The 8329-nt window shown below is 41.7% G+C and overlaps 1 pseudogene; it reads left to right on the forward strand.

Annotated features, from left to right (window-relative positions):
* The first annotated feature begins 7532 nt into the window (after positions 1–7532).
* On the forward strand, positions 7533–7635 carry LOC130337351 (U2 spliceosomal RNA; annotated as a pseudogene).
* Positions 7636–8329: the final 694 nt, after the last annotated feature.

Raw genomic sequence — 8329 nt, forward strand, 5'->3', positions numbered from 1 at the left:
GCATTTGTTTGTACAAACTGCTGCTCACAACTAATGTTGTAATATAGTGTCTCCATCTGCTGGTGGTATTGAATAAGCAATAGTGCAATGATAGGGTCTGAAAAAGAAGAAAAATAAGAAGCAGCAGCATAGGAAAAAAGGAGGAAAGAAGGAAAACATGGAGAGAAGAAAAAAAGAAGGTAAAAAAAAGGTGAAAACATGTTTAAAAAAGTATTTCCATCTCTCTCTCTCTATATATGTATATATATATATATATATATATATATATATATATATATATATTTAAAAGAAAAAAAAATTATATATATATATATATATATATATATATACATATAGAGAGAGAGAAAGAGATAGATAGATAGATAGATAGATAGATACACATACATACGTACATACATACATACATACAACATACATACATATATATGTGTGTATTGTTGGAGTTGCAAACATGGGTGCACTTGACAAACTCAGTGCGGCTATTCCCCATTGAAAGATTGTTGCATCCAGGACCCTTAGCACTGTGATATGCTACTCAATACCACTGGCATGGCCAGGTGTAAACAACATCTGACCTTTGTTGTGTATGTAACCATGGAGATTGTGATGTCACCTAGGCCCACCAAAGAACAGCCTTGTCAGAAGCAGCACTGCCATGATCAGAAGCAGCAGCACCATAAGTTTTCAAATAAGCTGGATTTAACCAAGACAAGTGAGTCCAATAGGATGCAGGTATGTCCTCTATCCTTACAGCTTCCCGTGGCTGTTGGTTTTATACCGTTTGGGGACAGCCAAGGAGGCGTCAGCAGACAACACAGGTAAGTGTGTGCTTGTGTGTGTGTGTGTGTGTGTGTGTGTGTTTCCTATGCAGATCCTAAACCCAGTATCAAATGCAAGTAGGAGGAGTAAGAAGGGTTCCTGCCAAAGCCAGGTTATGGATTGCATTTAAAAATGGTCCATCAGAGTGAAATGGACTCCCATCTTCCTGCTTAGCAATAATGATATGGGTTTAGGGCCTGCTGTGTGTACTGGTGGGTGACTGCCACCCAGCCAGAGTGTGTATGGGAGGCTGCCAGCCAGCCTACCTTCCTACAAGTAGTGATGGTGCATGTGAAGGGGACAGCGTTGGTTCCTCCCCTTTCACAGTTATCACTTCTCATTCTTCCTTTTGGCTGGTATCAAATGTGGTGTCTGTTTATATCAGTTTAATATCTGATATGTCCCCTATCTGGTAGCATATATTAAGTGCACCACCAGGGTTCAGTGTTGGAAAGAAAGATTACCTGTTTATTTACTGCTGCAGCTGCTTGCTGGCTAGTCCAGTGGGCCCCTACTGCAGGCAAAAGACAATAGGTGGTGTCGCTTGTGTCTGGCCCCTGTTGGAGCGACCAGGCACAGGACTGCTGCTGCTGAATGTCCTCTTTAATTGAATAAGCTCAGCAACCAGCACACCTGAGCAGGTTGGACATGACATGATAGGTAGCTGTCTTTCAGGTAGTGGGTGCTGAATCTTGTTAATTGACATGGGGGTGTCATTGCTGTTGATTGACCATGCATTGGTACTGTGGTATTGGAATAATAAAAACAAATGTTGCCAGCCAACCATCCATTGCAATAATGGATAGGACATCAGCTATGAGGCATTTGTTTGTACAAACTGCTGCTCACAACTAATGTTGTAATATAGTGTCTCCATCTGCTGGTGGTATTGAATAAGCAATAGTGCAATGATAGGGTCTGAAAAAGAAGAAAAATAAGAAGCAGCAGCATAGGAAAAAAGGAGGAAAGAAGGAAAACATGGAGAGAAGAAAAAAAGAAGGTAAAAAAAAGGTGAAAACATGTTTAAAAAAGTATTTCCATCTCTCTCTCTCTATATATGTATATATATATATATATATATATATATATATATATATTTAAAAGAAAAAAAAATTATATATATATATATATATATATATATACATATAGAGAGAGAGAAAGAGATAGATAGATAGATAGATAGATAGATACACATACATACATACATACATACATACATACATACATACAACATACATACATATATATGTGTGTATTGTTGGAGTTGCAAACATGGGTGCACTTGACAAACTCAGTGCGGCTATTCCCCATTGAAAGATTGTTGCATCCAGGACCCTTAGCACTGTGATATGCTACTCAATACCACTGGCATGGCCAGGTGTAAACAACATCTGACCTTTGTTGTGTATGTAACCATGGAGATTGTGATGTCACCTAGGCCCACCAAAGAACAGCCTTGTCAGAAGCAGCACTGCCATGATCAGAAGCAGCAGCACCATAAGTTTTCAAATAAGCTGGATTTAACCAAGACAAGTGAGTCCAATAGGATGCAGGTATGTCCTCTATCCTTACAGCTTCCCGTGGCTGTTGGTTTTATACCGTTTGGGGACAGCCAAGGAGGCGTCAGCAGACAACACAGGTAAGTGTGTGCTTGTGTGTGTGTGTGTGTGTGTGTGTGTGTGTTTCCTATGCAGATCCTAAACCCAGTATCAAATGCAAGTAGGAGGAGTAAGAAGGGTTCCTGCCAAAGCCAGGTTATGGATTGCATTTAAAAATGGTCCATCAGAGTGAAATGGACTCCCATCTTCCTGCTTAGCAATAATGATATGGGTTTAGGGCCTGCTGTGTGTACTGGTGGGTGACTGCCACCCAGCCAGAGTGTGTATGGGAGGCTGCCAGCCAGCCTACCTTCCTACAAGTAGTGATGGTGCATGTGAAGGGGACAGCGTTGGTTCCTCCCCTTTCACAGTTATCACTTCTCATTCTTCCTTTTGGCTGGTATCAAATGTGGTGTCTGTTTATATCAGTTTAATATCTGATATGTCCCCTATCTGGTAGCATATATTAAGTGCACCACCAGGGTTCAGTGTTGGAAAGAAAGATTACCTGTTTATTTACTGCTGCAGCTGCTTGCTGGCTAGTCCAGTGGGCCCCTACTGCAGGCAAAAGACAATAGGTGGTGTCGCTTGTGTCTGGCCCCTGTTGGAGCGACCAGGCACAGGACTGCTGCTGCTGAATGTCCTCTTTAATTGAATAAGCTCAGCAACCAGCACACCTGAGCAGGTTGGACATGACATGATAGGTAGCTGTCTTTCAGGTAGTGGGTGCTGAATCTTGTTAATTGACATGGGGGTGTCATTGCTGTTGATTGACCATGCATTGGTACTGTGGTATTGGAATAATAAAAACAAATGTTGCCAGCCAACCATCCATTGCAATAATGGATAGGACATCAGCTATGAGGCATTTGTTTGTACAAACTGCTGCTCACAACTAATGTTGTAATATAGTGTCTCCATCTGCTGGTGGTATTGAATAAGCAATAGTGCAATGATAGGGTCTGAAAAAGAAGAAAAATAAGAAGCAGCAGCATAGGAAAAAAGGAGGAAAGAAGGAAAACATGGAGAGAAGAAAAAAAGAAGGTTAAAAAAAAAGGTGAAAACATGTTTAAAAAAGTATTTCCATCTCTCTCTCTCTCTCTCTCTCTCTCTCTCTCTCTCTCTCTCTCTCTATATATATATATATACATATAGAAAGAGAGAAAGAGAGAAAGAGATAGATAGATAGATAGATAGATAGATACATACATACATACATACATACATACATATGTGTGTATTGTTGGAGTTGCAAACATGGGTGCACTTGACAAACTCAGTGCGGCTATTCCCCATTGAAAGATTGTTGCATCCAGGACCCTTAGCACTGTGATATGCTACTCAATACCACTGGCATGGCCAGGTGTAAACAACATCTGACCTTTGTTGTGTATGTAACCATGGAGATTGTGATGTCACCTAGGCCCACCAAAGAACAGCCTTGTCAGAAGCAGCACTGCCATGAGCAGAAGCAGCAGATCCATAGGTTTTCAAATAAGCTGGATTTAACCAAGACAAGTGAGTCCAATAGGATGCAGGTATGTCCTCTATCCTTACAGCTTCCCGTGGCTGTTGGTTTTATACCGTTTGGGGACAGCCAAGGAGGCGTCAGCAGGCAACACAGGTAAGTGTGTGCTTGTGTGTGTGTGTGTGTTTCCTATGCAGATCCTAAACCCAGTATCAAATGCAAGTAGGAGGAGTAAGAAGGGTTCCTGCCAAAGCCAGGTTATGGATTGCATTTAAAAATGGTCCATCAGAGTGAAATGGACTCCCATCTTCCTGCTTAGCAATAATGATATGGGTTTAGGGTCTGCTGTGTGTACTGGTGGGTGACTGCCACCCAGCCAGAGTGTGTATGGGAGGCTGCCAGCCAGCCTCCCTTCCTACAAGTAGTGATGGTGCATGTGAAGGGGACAGCGTTGGTTCCTCCCCTTTCACAGTTATCACTTCTCATTCTTCCTTTTGGCTGGTATCAAATGTGGTGTCTGTTTATATCAGTTTAATATCTGATATGTCCCCTATCTGGTAGCATATATTAAGTGCACCACCAGGGTTCAGTGTTGGAAAGAAAGATTACCTGTTTATTTGCTGCAGCTGCTTGCTGGCTAGTCCAGTGGGCCCCTACTGCAGGCAAAAGACAATAGGTGGTGCCGCTTGTGTCTGGCCCCTGTTGGAGCGACCAGGCACAGGACTGCTGCTGCTGAATGTGCTCTTTAATTGAATAAGCTCAGCAACCAGCACACCTGTGCAGGTTGGACATGACATGATAGGTAGCTGTCTTTCAGGTAGTGGGTGCTGAATCTTGTTAATTGACCATGCATTGGTACTGTGGTATTGGAATAATTAAAACAAATGTTGCCAGCCAGCCATCCATTGCAATAATGGATAGGACATCAGCTATGAGGCATTTTTTTGTACAAACTGCTGCTCACAACTAATGTTGTAATATAGTGTCTCCATCTGCTGGTGGTATTGAATAAGCAATAGTGCAATGATAGGGTCTGAAAAAGAAGAAAAATAAGAAGCAGCAGCATAGGAAAAAAGGAGGAAAGAAGGAAAACATGGAGAGAAGAAAAAAAGAAGGTAAAAAAAAGGTGAAAACATGTTTAAAAAAGTATTTCCATCTCTCTCTCTATATATGTATATATATATATATATATATATTTAAAAGAAAAAAAATTATATATATATATATATATATATATATATATACATATAGAGAGAGAGAAAGAGATAGATAGATAGATAGATACACATACATACATACATACATACATACATACAACATACATACATATATATATGTGTATTGTTGGAGTTGCAAACATGGGTGCACTTGACAAACTCAGTGCGGCTATTCCCCATTGAAAGATTGTTGCATCCAGGACCCTTAGCACTGTGATATGCTACTCAATACCACTGGCATGGCCAGGTGTAAACAACATCTGACCTTTGTTGTGTATGTAACCATGGAGATTGTGATGTCACCTAGGCCCACCAAAGAACAGCCTTGTCAGAAGCAGCACTGCCATGATCAGAAGCAGCAGCACCATAAGTTTTCAAATAAGCTGGATTTAACCAAGACAAGTGAGTCCAATAGGATGCAGGTATGTCCTCTATCCTTACAGCTTCCCGTGGCTGTTGGTTTTATACCGTTTGGGGATAGCCAAGGAGGCGTCAGCAGGCAACACAGGTAAGTGTGTGCTTGTGTGTGTGTGTGTGTGTGTGTGTGTGTGTGTTTCCTATGCAGATCCTAAACCCAGTATCAAATGCAAGTAGGAGGAGTAAGAAGGGTTCCTGCCAAAGCCAGGTTATGGATTGCATTTAAAAATGGTCCATCAGAGTGAAATGGACTCCCATCTTCCTGCTTAGCAATAATGATATGGGTTTAGGGCCTGCTGTGTGTACTGGTGGGTGACTGCCACCCAGCCAGAGTGTGTATGGGAGGCTGCCAGCCAGCCTACCTTCCTACAAGTAGTGATGGTGCATGTGAAGGGGACAGCGTTGGTTCCTCCCCTTTCACAGTTATCACTTCTCATTCTTCCTTTTGGCTGGTATCAAATGTGGTGTCTGTTTATATCAGTTTACTATCTGATATGTCCCCTATCTGGTAGCATATATTAAGTGCACCACCAGGGTTCAGTGTTGGAAAGAAAGATTACCTGTTTATTTACTGCTGCAGCTGCTTGCTGGCTAGTCCAGTGGGCCCCTACTGCAGGCAAAAGACAATAGGTGGTGCCGCTTGTGTCTGGCCCCTGTTGCAGCGACCAGGCACAGGACTGCTGCTGCTGAATGTTCTCTTTAATTGAATAAGCTCAGCAACCAGCACACCTGTGCAGGTTGGACATGACATGATAGGTAGCTGTCTTTCAGGTAGTGGGTGCTGAATCTTGTTAATTGACATGGGGGTGTCATTGCTGTTGATTGACCATGCATTGGTACTGTGGTATTGGAATAATAAAAACAAATGTTGCCAGCCAACCATCCATTGCAATAATGGATAGGACATCAGCTATGAGGCATTTGTTTGTACAAACTGCTGCTCACAACTAATGTTGTAATATAGTGTCTCCATCTGCTGGTGGTATTGAATAAGCAATAGTGCAATGATAGGGTCTGAAAAAGAAGAAAAATAAGAAGCAGCAGCATAGGAAAAAAGGAGGAAAGAAGGAAAACATGGAGAGAAGAAACAAAGAAGGTTAAAAAAAAAGGTGAAAACATGTTTAAAAAAGTATTTCCATCTCTCTCTCTCTCTCTCTCTCTCTCTCTCTCTCTCTCTCTCTCTATATATATATATATATACATATAGAAAGAGAGAAAGAGATAGATAGATAGATAGATAGATAGATAGATACATACATACATACATACATACATACATACATACATACATATGTGTGTATTGTTGGAGTTGCAAACATGGGTGCACTTGACAAACTCAGTGCGGCTATTCCCCATTGAAAGATTGTTGCATCCAGGACCCTTAGCACTGTGATATGCTACTCAATACCACTGGCATGGCCAGGTGTAAACAACATCTGACCTTTGTTGTGTATGTAACCATGGAGATTGTGATGTCACCTAGGCCCACCAAAGAACAGCCTTGTCAGAAGCAGCACTGCCATGAGCAGAAGCAGCAGATCCATAGGTTTTCAAATAAGCTGGATTTAACCAAGACAAGTGAGTCCAATAGGATGCAGGTATGTCCTCTATCCTTACAGCTTCCCGTGGCTGTTGGTTTTATACCGTTTGGGGACAGCCAAGGAGGCGTCAGCAGGCAACACAGGTAAGTGTGTGCTTGTGTGTGTGTGTGTGTGTGTGTTTCCTATGCAGATCCTAAACCCAGTATCAAATGCAAGTAGGAGGAGTAAGAAGGGTTCCTGCCAAAGCCAGGTTATGGATTGCATTTAAAAATGGTCCATCAGAGTGAAATGGACTCCCATCTTCCTGCTTAGCAATAATGATATGGGTTTAGGGCCTGCTGTGTGTACTGGTGGGTGACTGCCACCCAGCCAGAGTGTGTATGGGAGGCTGCCAGCCAGCCTCCCTTCCTACAAGTAGTGATGGTGCATGTGAAGGGGACAGCGTTGGTTCCTCCCCTTTCACAGTTATCACTTCTCATTCTTCCTTTTGGCTGGTATCAAATGTGGTGTCTGTTTATATCAGTTTAATATCTGATATGTCCCCTATCTGGTAGCATATATTAAATGCACCACCAGGGTTCAGTGTTGGAAAGAAAGATTACCTGTTTATTTACTGCTGCAGCTGCTTGCTGGCTAGTCCAGTGGGCCCCTACTGCAGGCAAAAGACAATAGGTGGTGCCGCTTGTGTCTGGCCCCTGTTGGAGCGACCAGGCACAGGACTGCTGCTGCTGAATGTCCTCTTTAATTGAATAAGCTCAGCAACCAGCACACCTGTGCAGGTTGGACATGACATGATAGGTAGCTGTCTTTCAGGTAGTGGGTGCTGAATCTTGTTAATTGACATGGGGGTGTCATTGCTGTTGATTGACCATGCATTGGTACTGTGGTATTGGAATAATTAAAACAAATGTTGCCAGCCAGCCATCCATTGCAATAATGGATAGGACATCAGCTATGAGGCATTTGTTTGTACAAACTGCTGCTCACGACTAATGTTGTAATATAGTGTCTCCATCTGCTGGTGGTATTGAATAAGCAATAGTGCAATGATAGGGTCTGAAAAAGGAGTAAAATAAGAAGCAGCAGCATAGGAAAAAAGGAGGAAAGAAGGAAAACATGGAGAGAAGAAAAAATGAAGGTAAAAAAAAGGTGAAAACATGTTTAAAAAAGTATTTCCATCTCTCTCTCTCTCTATATATGTATATATATATATATATATATATATATATATATTTAAAAGAAAAAAAAATTATATATATATATATATAT

This window comes from Hyla sarda, unplaced genomic scaffold (genome assembly GCF_029499605.1).
Source record: "Hyla sarda isolate aHylSar1 unplaced genomic scaffold, aHylSar1.hap1 scaffold_495, whole genome shotgun sequence".
NCBI lineage: Eukaryota > Metazoa > Chordata > Amphibia > Anura > Hylidae > Hyla > Hyla sarda.